The sequence below is a fragment of the Gossypium hirsutum genome, chromosome A12 (genome assembly GCF_007990345.1).
Source record: "Gossypium hirsutum isolate 1008001.06 chromosome A12, Gossypium_hirsutum_v2.1, whole genome shotgun sequence".
In the NCBI taxonomy this organism is placed as follows: domain Eukaryota; kingdom Viridiplantae; phylum Streptophyta; class Magnoliopsida; order Malvales; family Malvaceae; genus Gossypium; species Gossypium hirsutum.
The window spans coordinates 23,162,964-23,174,976 of record NC_053435.1 but is presented as its reverse complement, the minus strand read 5'-3'; positions in this window follow the sequence as shown (position 1 = coordinate 23,174,976).

Here is a 12,013-nt window from a genome sequence, read left to right as displayed (position 1 = left end):
GCATACAATTGGCGGCACACGGCCAAGACACACGCCCGTGTGCCTAGCCCGTGTACAACACTGACTTAAAAATTTAGGTGCAGAGCACACACAACCATACTACACGCCCATGGGGACGAGCTTTGTCACACACGGCCTAGACACACGCCCGTGTGTCTAACCGTGTGGACCTTGCTAGGATATTTTCCAAGCCTTTGATCACCCTCTTATCAACCAATCACATTTGTAGGTTACTTTAATACATACTAAAGCCCAATTTATACGCTTAAGCAAAACTTTGATGAACCTCATTGCATGTAAACCTCATATCATTGGTTTTATACATGCTAGGTTAATTCCCATATTGTATTTAAGGGGATCCATGTCTCATTGACATATTTAGGATTAGCTCATTCTGGTGACTCATTGCCAATAAAAACAAACCATCATATGTGAATATAAACATGCATAGATTTGTAGGTCATAGCCTATATCAATTTAAGCCAATTCCCATGGCCATATACAAAAAGATAGATATATCTTTATATGCCTTCATTTAGCAAATCAAATGACACATATAACCAAATACTCAAAAGTCCTATACATTTCATTGACCGAAATAGAAATGTCTTTATACCAAAGCTGGTCTAGTTGATAGTGTGCTGACTCTCCAACTGTCTTCCAATCTTTGCAAGTCCTCGAGCTCTGAAAAGTAGGGAAAATAGAGGGGTAAGCATTTACAAGCTTAGTAAGCTCGAATAACTGGAAAGTAAACTTATCGACTAATTAGCATACATCCATATTAGATAATGAAACCAACAAGCATGAAATGCTTTCCCTCTCACATGCACTCAATCAATGAGTTAGTCACATAACAATGCACCATGTAATTTATCTTAGATGAGCTTATCATTCAACATTTCATTTTGTACATATATCATATGCTAATCCCGTTGAGTTACTAGGAAATCTCAATGGAATATCCATTAACCGTCAATTCATAAGAATGATCAATTCAAGTATGAACTCTCGCGAACCTCACATCTTACGGTAGGATTACCAGTCTAGGCTAAATACCCCTTAATATAAACTCATAAGGTGATGTCGGGATTACCAGTCCAAGCTAAATCCCTTATAGCGACAATCACCCTTAGTGAGCTCAGATCTGAATTATCAATCTAGGCTAAATTCAGATCCTAATTCGACTACCCGTCCGGGCTAAATCCATAATGCACTTGTATTCTACGAGAGGCTCGATCATTCAAAGGAGCACCCGTCTGGGCTAGATCCTTTTCATACTTGAGATCAACGGATTACATGTCCGGGCTAAATCCTTTCTGCAACACATGCAGGATCTCAATTCACATATAAATCATGGTTTATCCATCAAATTCCCTTTTTAACCTCAACCGGGACATTTTTCAACATAGCATTATCAAATATGCATTTCATGTAATTTCATGCCATCAATAAATGCAATCATCATGCATTCATAAATCATACAATTAAACATATTATGAGTTTACTTTGAGTTATTCGAACTTACCTGGTATTCGTTCGGTGTTGTGTTTCTGTTATTCTGAAACCTTTCGTTTTCCTCGATCGCCCTCCGAAATTTGTTCCTCAGGGTCTATAACAATAAAATTAAATCATTAACACCTCATATTATAATTTTTATGTCTAAATTCCACCCTCGATTTAAATGATCGTTTTGCCCCTAACCTTACACATTTTTTTGATTTAGTCCCTAGTCTTGTATAATGAAACACATACAATTTCTACCTTACCCAATCCTAGCCGAACACTTTTCCCTCTTATGGCAGCCCACATTTTCTATTATTTTCATGTTTCTACCACACCTTTTACAAATTTTGCAAAAAGGTCCCTTTAGGGGTGTTTCATGAAAATCACCTAGGAAAAGATGTTTAACACACATCCAACTTTCATATTCCTATATAAAGCATCTAAATACAAGTAACTCATGCGTGGGTAAATTTTTAAACATGAACCCTAGCATGAAGTATGGGTAGAAATGGAGAGAGTAAGTGACCGGGATTTCAAAAATATGAAGAACATTAAAAATGGGGCTTGAGAGCACTTACTATTGAGCTTCAAAATGTTGAAAACCCTAGCTATGAAAACTCTTGAAATTTCGGCAGCGTGGAGAAGAAAGTGAGTTGATTTTGGCTTATTTTTCCCATTTTATTTCATTAAAATGCCAAATGACCAAAATGCCCTTAAGTTCTTTCTTTAAAATTTCATCCACACAAGCCCATTTTTGTCCAAAAACTTGGAAATTTGGAAAATTGCTCTTTAAGACCTTCTAATTTATAATCTAAAGCAATTTCATACAAATTGCTTCTAGAATTCAAGTTTTGCAATTTATTCAATTTAGTCTCTAATTTCCAATTGAACACATTACTCAAAGAATTTCTTCGTAAAACTTTAACACATGCATATTCTTATATTTTAGACCTTATAATAATCATAAAATAAATATTTTGATGTTGGATTTGTGGTCCCGAAACCACTATTCCGACTAGGCCCTGTTTCGGGATGTTACATTTGTCCCCCTTAGGGACTTTCATCCTCGAAAGTCTTACCAATAAACAGGTTCAGATATTGGCTTCTCATGGTTTCTTCCGGCTCCCATGTAGCCTCTTCCACACCATGTCGATGCCATAAAACCTTTAGTAAAGCCATATTTTTATTTCTCAACTGTTTAACTTTACGATCCAAAATCTTAACCGGTTCCTTACCATAGGTCATATCTGGTCTAATCTAAGAGTCTACCGGCGAAATCACATGAGAGGGGTCTAATCGATATCGCCTTAACATAGATACATGGAACACATCAGGAATCTTTTCTAGTTCGGATGGCAATGCCAAATGATAGGCTAATGGTCCAACTCTTTTGAAGATCTCATACGGTCCGATAAATCGCGGACTCATTTTGCCTTTCCAGCCAAATCTCAACACCTTTTTCCATGGAGATACTTTTAAGAATACTTTATCTCCAACTTGGAACTCAATTTCCTTTCTTTTCAAATCAGCATATGACTTTTTCCTATCCGATGCTGCTTTTAAACAATCTTGTATCACTTTAACTTTTTATTCAGTTTCCTTAAACAAATCAACTTCATGAATCTGACTTTGCTTAAGTTCTGTCCAGTAAAATGGAGTTCGGCACTTCCTACCATACAGGCCTCATAAGGTGCCATCTTCAAACTTGTTTGAAAATTGTTATTGTAGGCAAATTCTACCCGAGGCAAATACTTTTCCTAGCTACCCTGAAATTCGAGGATGCAACATTGCAACATATTCTCGAGAATCTAAATCATTCGCTCAAACTGACCATTGGTTTGAGGGTGAAAAGCTGTAGTAAAACTCAATTTTGTACCCAGGGCTTCTTGTAACTTCTTCCGAAATCTGGAAGTGAACCTCGAGTTTCTGTCTGAAATAATTGACAGTGGTATCCCATGTAATCTCACAATATCCAACATGAACAAGTCGGCCAACTTATCAAGAGAGTAATCTGTCCTTACCAGAATAAAATGAGCTAACTTCGTCAACTTATCCACTATAACCCGTATGGCATCTTTTTTTTCAGAGTTAATGGCACTCCTATTACAAAGTCCATAGTAACTTTGTCCCACTTCCATTCGGGGACAATCACTGGCTGTAACAACCTTGAAGGTACTTGATGTTCAGCTTTAACTTGCTGACATATTAGACATATCGATACAAATTCGAAAATGTCTCTTTTCATGCTGTTCCACAAGTATATTTTCTTCAAATCATTGTACATCTTAGTACTTCCCGAATGAATAGAAAAACGGCTATTATGTGCTTCTTGCAAGATTTTTCGAATCGTCTTTGGGTACATAAACCCTATCTCTGAACATCAAACATCCATCAGGACCAATCCGAAAATCTGATTCAATGCCTGACTCACATTGAGTTCTTTTAGCCTGAAGGTCACTATCATTAGTTTGAGCTTCATAAATTTCCTGAAGAATGTCGGCCTAGCCTCAAGCTCTGCCAAGACTGAACCATCATCAAGCAATGCCAATCGACGACCACATTCGCCTTTCTCGGGTGATAGTCGATAATCAGATCATAATCCTTAATTAATTCTAACCATCTTCCTTGTCTTAGATTCAATTCTTTTTGAGTCATCAAATATTTCAAACTCTTGTGGTCTGTGAATATACGGCAAGTCTCACCATATAAATAATGCCTCCAAATTTTCAAGGCAAAAACGATGGTGGCAAGCTCTAGGTCGTGTGTTGGATAGTTCTTCTCATGTGGCTTCAATTGTCGTGAAGCATCGGTTATCACCTTACCCTCTTGCATAATTACACAACCTAGTCCATTCAAGGATGCATCACTGTAGACCACAAACTCTTTTCCCGGCTCAGGTAGTACTAAAACAGGAGCTTCAATCAGCAATGTCTTTAACTTCTCAAAATTTGCTGACACTTTTCTGTCCATTCAAAATTAAAATCTTTATGTAGCAACCTTTTCATCAGAGTCACTATCATGGAGAATCCTTTCACAAATCTTTGGTAGTAACCGGCTAAGCCCAAAAAGCTTCTAACCTCGGTTACATTTTTAGGCGGTTTCCATTCAACAATAGCAGAGATCTTACTTGGATCAACTCGGATGCCTTCACCTGAAACAATATGACCCAAGAACCCAACTTCCTGGAGCCAAAACTCGCGCTTGTTAAACATAGCATACAGTTGCTTTTCCCGTAAGGTCTGCAGCACAGTTCTGAGGTGCTTCTCATACTCTGTCTCATTTTTGGAATAAATCAAGATGTCATCAATGAACACAATGACAAACTTATACAAATATGGCCGGAAGATCCTATTTATTAGGTCCATAAAGATGGCTAATAAACCATAAATTATACATATTTTGACCCCATGTTTAATGCATTTTTTAGATGATTTCTCATTAGAATTGGTGAATTCGATGCTCCTAATGCTTTAATTTCATGTTTTGTACTCAAGAGAGCACCAAGAGTCAAAAGGAACCAAAAACGAGCCAAAAAGGGACAAAACGGACCAAATCGAGAAGATGACACGGCTTAAGCCTTGCCACACGGATAGCTCACACGCTCGTGTCTTTCGAGGGTGTCGACCAAGGCTTTCACGATTTACACGTGTGTGTGCAATTTAACAGATCGAACAAGGCCTGGCAATCACGTCACACGGCCGTGTCACACAGGCGTGTCCCTGTTGAGCCCAAGTTAAATCCAATTCGGAAAAGGCCACTTTGGAAGGTTTCGAGGCATTCCAAAGCCTATAAATACGCACTAGAGAAGGAGAAAAAGGGAGACAGGAAAGAGGGGTAAGGAATTATCCCAAGGAAGCCGATTGATCCATCTCAGAAGCCGGATTCATCATCAAGACTGAAGATCTCTCATCAATTTCCCTTCAGGAGATTTGGGTTTTCTTTATGTTTTGTATTCTTTATTCTTCTGAGATGTTTTCTTATTTAATTATGAACTAAATCCCCTAAATACCTAAGGGGAATGAAACCTAATACGAATCTTGTTATTATTTTCTAAATTGTATGATAAATATTTAACTTGTTCTTAATTATGTGTTCTTAATTCTTGTTTTGATATCCTAGGATATTGGTTCAAGACACACTCTTATTCAGAGGAGGAATAAACCCTGTCTAAGAGTACATTTGCCATAATTAAGCGGAGTTGATTAAGCACCTAGAAATAGGGTGACAAGATTTTGGCGGATTAGGGTGAAACCTAATAAGGGGGTCCATAGATTGAGTTAATGCAACCTTAGAACGTTAATTAGAGAAAAGTCTCGGTTATTCAATCTTGGGATTAGACGTTATTAGTCTTGAATAGGGATAATAACATAACTTAGGGATCTCTACGGAACAAGTTGAATGAATAAATCTTCCAATTCGGAGCCAGAATAACAAGTAAAGTCTAGGTGGATTTTTCCTTAGGTATTGTCTCAAGTCAATTAATTTTCCCAAAAAAATTCCCCAGTTCTTTTCTCTGTGCGTTCTTAGTTTAAATAATTAGTTAATTAAAACAAACCCTTTTATTCCTAGGATGGATAATAAAAAGATAGTTATTACTAGTACTTTTGGTTCCCTTGGGTACGATATCCCGGTCTTGCCATTACTATACTATTGTTCGATAGGTGCGCTTGCCTTTTCGTCGTGATAATAGTTAGTCTAGGTTTGATCTTCATTATAAATATTTATTACTTGTTACAAATCACTGCGATCAAGTTTTTGGTGCCATTGCCGGGGATTTGAAATATTAGGAACACTAAATTTTTATTACTTTAGCCATTTATTTTTCTTGCAATTTTATTTTATTTTATTATTTATTAATTTACTTTTTCTTTCTCTTGGCAAGTTTTTATAGTTTATGACTAGAAGAAACCCATAAGGACCTTTACTTTTTTACGAAGAAATCGATCGAACAGTTCATAGAAATCAAAGAGAAATAAGGCGTGGTTTACGATACACAGAAAACGAACAAGAAGACAATACTCAACCTCCAACAGACGAGATGGCTGAAAACCAAGATAATCAGCTACCTCCTACAATTGTAGCTAATCAAAATCCTGCTCCACGTACTATGTATGACTATGCTAAACCCTCTTTAACAGGAACTGAATCAAGTATAGTTAGACCTGCTATTGCTGCGAATAATTTTGAATTAAAACCTAACACTATTCAGATGATACAGCAGTTTGTTCAGTTTGATGGCTTGTAGGATGAAGATCCCAACACTCACCTAGCAAATTTTCTAGAATTTTGCAATACATTCATAATCAATGGCGTTTCTGATGATGCCATCCGTCTTCGGCTATTTCCCTTCTCACTGAGAAACAAAGCTAAACAATGGTTAAACTCGTTACCACGAGGATCTATCACTACTTGGGAGCAAATGAGACCAAGAAATTTTTACTAAAATATTTTCTGCTGGCTAAAAGAGCTAAATTACTCAATGATATCTCTTCTTTTATGTAGATGGACTTAGAAACACTTTACGATGCATGGGAGAGATACAAGGATCTATTGAGAAGGTGCCTTCGCCATGGGTTACCTCTATGGTTGCAAGTTCAACCATTCTACAATGGTGTGAATCCCTCGACAAGACAAATGATTGACCCTGCTGTTGGTGGAACTATCAACAATAAAACACCAGAAGATGCCTACGAATTCATAGAAGAGATGTCACTGAACAACTATCAGTGGCAAGTCATGAGGTCTAAGCCAACAAAAACAGCCGGCGTTTATAACATCGATTCAGTTACCATGCTCTCTAATCAGGTAGAACTTCTCAATAAAAAGGTTGATAGTTTTCTTGGTTCTGCGTAGGTACATCCAGTAATGAGGTGTGACTCAAGCGGAGCAGGTGTGCATACAGAATACCAATCCTTCAATCCTACAACTGAAGAAGAACAAGTCAACTATATGGGTAATAATAACTTTAGATCTCAAAATAACTCATACAGTAAAACCTATAATGCAGGTTGGAGGAACCACCCAAATTTTTCCTGGGGAGGTCAAGGCAATCAAAAGCCACAAAATCCTCAGGGTTTTCAACAGCCACCTTATCACCAAGAGAAGAAGGTGAACCTTGAAGAGATGCTCTCTAAATTAATCTCGGTGTCAGAAACTCATTTTTAAAATACCAAGACAACACTTAAGAATCAACAAGCATCAATCCAAGGACTCGAAATTCAGATAGGCTAGCTGTCCAACTAATCTCTGAACGACCACAAGGTAGCCCACCAAGTAATACTGAACCTAATCCGAGGGAACACGTCAATGCAATTAGCACTCAAGATACGGAAGGATTCATTATACCTGAGCCAGAAATACAGCAAGACAACACGATGAACAAATGACGAGAAGAGGTAAACAATAATGATCCCAAACAGGTAAGTACAAATCATGAACCTCGTGTGCCATATCCTAAAGTGTTGATGAAAGACAGAACAGTAGAACAATTCAATAAGTTTGTCAAACTCTTAAAGAAATTACAAATTAACTTACCCTTCATTGAAGTTTTTTCGCAGATACCCAACTCAGCAAAATTCTTAAAGGAACTTCTGAGCAATAAAAGGAAATTAGACGCTACATCACATGTGGAACTCAATGCAGTCTGCTCAGCTATTCAAAAGAATGAGCTACCTAACAAATTAAAAGATCTAGGGAGTTTTACAATTCCTTGCTTAATTGGTAGTCTATCTGTGAATAATGCTTTAGTTGATCTAGGGGCAAGTATAAATGTTATGCCATATAAAATGTTTAAACGACTAGGTCTCAGTAAACCCAAACAAACTAGGATGAGCATACAATTGGTTGGCAAAACAATTAGATTTCCTAAGGGAATTATTGAAGACGTTCTCGTTAAAATTGATAAATTTATTTACCCTGTAGACTTCGTTGTCTTAGATATGGATGAGGATAACGAGGTACCTCTAATTTTAGGACGACCATTTTTAGCAACTTCCAGAACCATTATTAATGTAGGCACAGGAGAGCTAACACTTCGTGCAGGTGACGATGCAGTAACACTTCAAGCACGCGACTCAGTCAAAACCTCTAAGACTCAAGATAATGCTATAAAAACTGTCGATGATAAAACTAATATTCAATCATCCTTGCAGGAACTTCCTCGAACAAAGAAAACAAAGACAGTGCGCTACTATCATGAAGAGAACAAAGACATCCATGAAGAACGAAGACTACGGATAGAAGAGCTAGACAAATGGCGAGAACACAAAACGAGAACACATGATAAACCAAAACTACATAAAAACAAGCCCGATACCTCTCTTAATCAACTTCAGGTCGGCGATACAGTCTTACTAGATGCCATTGATCCTCACATTATCACTACCACACCAAATGAGAAAATCCCTTTTACGGTACTTAGCATTTTTCCATTCGGTACAGTGGAGGTGAGTCATCCCAAGTTCAGCACTTTTAAGGTAAACAATACCCATTTAAAACCTTATTTTAAAATTGACAACAGGAATGAGGAGTATGAACTCCTTGAACCACCATGATCATTCAATGGAGAGGTAAGTCAAGCTTAGACTATAAATAAGCGCTTCTCGGGTGGCAACCCGAGCACTAACATATTTTGATTTCTTTATTTTTATTTTCTCACACTTTGAGTCAATTAACTCAATCTTTGAATTGCAAAGTTTTCCAGCACATACAGCCAAGCACACGGGCGTGCCTCAAGTTGTAGCCAAACAGGGGAAAATGCCACGACCCTGCGACACGACCGTGCAGAAGCAGGACATGATTTCCCCAAAACACGGGGTGCGATAAATCCCCACGGCCGTGCGACATGGCCGTGGGTGAACTTGATAAGAGACCACGGGCGTGGGAATGGAAAACCATGGGCGTGCCAGGGACAAGGCTCAATTCTGTTTCTTTGACACGGGCGTGCATCAATCCCATGCCCTTCAGCAGTGTACAACAATCCACGAGCCTGGTACCCTAACACACGGGCGTGGGAGAAGCGAACAAGGCTAGGCATGACCGTACGATATGGCCCTGTGCCACACACGCCCCAGACACACGGGCATGGGATAGTAGCCGGGCATGACCTAAATTGCAAAATTCAAAAAAACACGGGCTCACTTTCAGAGTACACGGGCGTGGCTTTAGGCCATGTGCACTTCCCCTATATAAGCAAATCACTGTTCATTTTCTTCTTCCTTTCAAAACCCTAGCTGAAATATCCCCTTCTCCACAACCTAATCCCTATTCTGGCCACCATTCCCCAGATTCTCATTTCCCCAACCCCCAAACCATCCTAAAATCCACTTCCCCTGCATTAATCCTCGCTTTCCCATCTCTTTTCCTTACATTTTCTTTCCACACGGCTGTACCCCCTGCCTCGCCCGTGCTCAGCCTACAATTTCGTTTTTAAAGCTCTATCTCTCTCCCTTAGCGCCTTCAATGTCATCTTCAAGAGGAAAGAAAACCACCGTAGCAGCCTCGAAGAAGAGGAGCGTCATCTTTCGCGGGTCCACATCTCATCGCGAACCATCCAGTAATGAAGATGTTTAGAATATTTATTTTATTATTTTATGTTTTTAATTTTTATTCAAACTACTTTTTATTTTTTATTTTTATTTTTTTAGCAGATTTAAAATTTTATTATAAATTTTGGTTATTTCTTTTCGAGTACTTATTCTTCCTACTATCCCCTAAAAAGTTCCTGATTTATCACAGTTATATAGAGCTCTTAAGCTCATCCTCACATAGGAACTAAAACTCCACCGGGAAAGGTTCTCCACGACTGCCATGTCTTGCTCGACCACGACCATAGCTACCACTAGATATAATATTCTTTTGGCGCAGGACTTATGGCCTAATGAACCTCTACAACCGTCGAAGTATCCTCCTCCACTCTCAAAGCGATCACTCTCCAAAACTCTAGTTCGAGGAATTCATCATACAGGAAGTTTCACTTCTTTCCCTATCTTATTTTTATACTCTAATATCTATCTTTGTACATTGAGGTCAATGTACATCTTAAGTGTGGGGGGTATCTATTTCACTATCAGAAAAATCCCTGAATAATCACCTTGTTCTCATGAAAAACTCTCATATCATATTTAGGATAAATTTTAATTGATTTATGATTTTGATTGATAGATTTTGAATTAAAACATAGGGATTTATGCATTGATTTTTTTAAAACTTTAAGACATTAGAGAATCAAGTATGATAAGTTGATTTTTAAGAAATTAAATTATAGGTTGTTTCCCCAAGTCGAGGTATTACTTTGAATTGGAATTCATGAGTCTAAACATCAAAAAGCCATAATTTTTTTGTGAGATTTTTGAGCCTTTTGAGCATCTACTCATCCTTTCATGCTCACTTTTATTATTGCTTTGAGTGCATCAATATTGAACTGTTATTCTAGAACTTGATTGATTATGCATGTCGAGACCACACCATTTGATTTGATGTATCAAAATGATTAAGGAACTTAGGATTAACCCACTCATGCCATGAAAAGCCTACCTCCACGATTAACCCCTAGTAAACCCCCTTGAGCCCAACAAACCAATTCTTGTATTACCCTTAATATTAACCTTTAACCCATTATTGTTGAAATCCTCTAAATTAATCCCTATTTTTGTTGAGATTTGAGTTGAATGGATTGCCTAGATATGTTTTGTTCTTGAAATTTAGCCTACATTATTTAACTTGTTCTTAAAAAAAACACAACTATGTATGCATATCTGTAATTTCATATTCTGAGAGAAGCTCTGTTATACGCAAGTGAAGATTAACTCTTTTTCTAGTTAGGCAAATTTTCAATTCAATCTCGATTCTAACCCTTTCTTTCAGCTTGTGACCACACCCCCTAACCAAGCCTCAGTACACCCCTCTAAAGACCTTTTGATTGATGTATTATCTTAAAATTAAAGTGGTGGAGATTTAATTTTTCATGCAAGCCTATGGTAATGACTTTCCATTATTGACTATTGAGTGCTTCCTTTATTGTCTTTAAAACACCTCGAGTGATTTGAGTGAATCTTTAGTGAGGATGTAAAACTCTGTGATATTCTGAATTAAAGGTGATTACTTAGATGAGGGAGGACACTTATATTTTCGGGATAAAATGCTCAACTTAGAATGATTGAAACTTTTATGTTCCTTTAGTTAAATTCTCAATGTATGATTACCTATGGATTAATTTGAGATATTATTGATAGAAATTATATGTTGAGAAGGATTCATTCTGATTATGAGTTGAGAATTTTGCTTGAGGACAAGAAAATGCTTAAGTGTGGGGGTATTTGATAAACCTTAAATTATACATATTTTTACCCCATGTTTAATGCATTTTATAGATGATTTCTCATTAGAATTGGTGAATTCGATGCTCCTAATGCTTTAATTTCGTGTTTTCTACTCAAGAGAGCACCAAGAGTCAAAAGGAACCAAAAACGAGCCAAAAAGGGACAAAATAAACCAAATCGAGAAGATGACA